This window comes from Galeopterus variegatus, unplaced genomic scaffold (genome assembly GCF_000696425.1).
Source record: "Galeopterus variegatus unplaced genomic scaffold, G_variegatus-3.0.2 Scaffold10682, whole genome shotgun sequence".
Lineage (NCBI taxonomy): Eukaryota > Metazoa > Chordata > Mammalia > Dermoptera > Cynocephalidae > Galeopterus > Galeopterus variegatus.
The window spans coordinates 10825-12213 of NW_007736793.1; the positions used below are offsets into that span (position 1 = coordinate 10825).

Below are 1389 nucleotides of genomic sequence, written 5' to 3' on the forward strand. Positions count from 1 at the left end.
ACTCAAGTGGCATCTCTAGGTACCTCTATACTCTGCAATCTTCCTTTCTTTAGGAATCAAACAACTGGTCAAAGATGAACAGGTATGTGGTATAATCCAGTTTCTCAGATGCCTTCATGTTAATGTACTTGAGGTAACAGTCATGGAGATCAAGGTAACAACCACATCCCTCTTCATCTGTGAACTCCACCAAGTTTTGTGCCTCTTCACTTGGATTCTCTCGAGCCTTCAGGAGCTCCTCAAATTCCACTGATATTGGCACATGGGTATCATTTGGGCACGCTTCTGATGAAATTCCTTTATTTGTTTGAGCCTGTTATAGAATTCAGCAAATTCATTGGGTCCTGAAATAGCATTGAGCTCCTCTTTTCATAGCCCATCTTTACCATCATACAAATCCCTCAGATACCACCCCCTGACCTCCATATACCTATCTTGCATGGCCCTAGTACAGTGGTCAGAATTGATCTGGTCCTGAAGCATGGACTTCTTAGTGAGCATCTCTTTGGCCATGACACCCATGAACGGTTCCTTCTCCTCATAATATCGCTGCTGCTGCTCCAGAATTGCCTCCATCCTCCCTTCACTGCAGAACCTCAATTCAGACACACAGCTGACACAGCCAGAAGAGGGGAAAAACTTTCAATCCATACCAGAACCCACCACAATTTCACAATAAAAACACATAACAAACTCATGATAGAAGGGAACTTTATCAATACGATAGAGGGCATTCATGGAAAACCCACAGGTAACATCATACTTAATGGTGAAAGACTGAAAGTTTTCCATAAGACAAGGATGTCCAATCTTGCCCTTTTCACTCAACATTGTATCAGATGTCTTAGCCAGAGCAATCAGAGAAGAAAAAGAAATAAAAGGTATACAGTTTGGAAAGGAAGAAGTAAAACTATTTCTAATCACAGAAGACATAATCTTATACAGAAAACATTAAAGAATCCACAAAATACAGTGCAGGAACTTCAAAAAGTTTGTGGGGAAATGGAATTAAAAAATAAAAATAAAAATAAAAATTTTATTTCTCAACATAAGCTCCAACAAGTTCGAGACACTTTTGTAAATGATGATACCAGACATTTAGTCCATCCCTAAAGAACTGAGGGTTCTGGGAATTTAACCATGTCAATGCAGTCTTTTTTACATTATTAACTGAAGAAAAATGGGTGGCCTTTAAAGATTTTTTAAGATTTAGAAACAAAAAGGTCAGGCCGGCCCAGTGGCGCACTGCTACAGTGCGCCGCTTGGAAGCGCAGCGGCGCTCCCGCCGAGGGTTCGGATCCCACATACAGACCGGTTCCCACTCACTGGCTGAGCGAGGTGCGGGTGCAGCACCGAGGGTTGCGATCCATTGCCGGACATGAAAAAAGA

General features: G+C 41.8%; 1 pseudogene; it reads right to left on the bottom strand.

Annotated features, from left to right (window-relative positions):
* Positions 1-576, bottom strand: part of LOC103610160 — a 10322-nt pseudogene extending 9746 nt beyond the window's left edge.
* Between the last annotated feature and the right edge of the window lie 813 nt (positions 577-1389).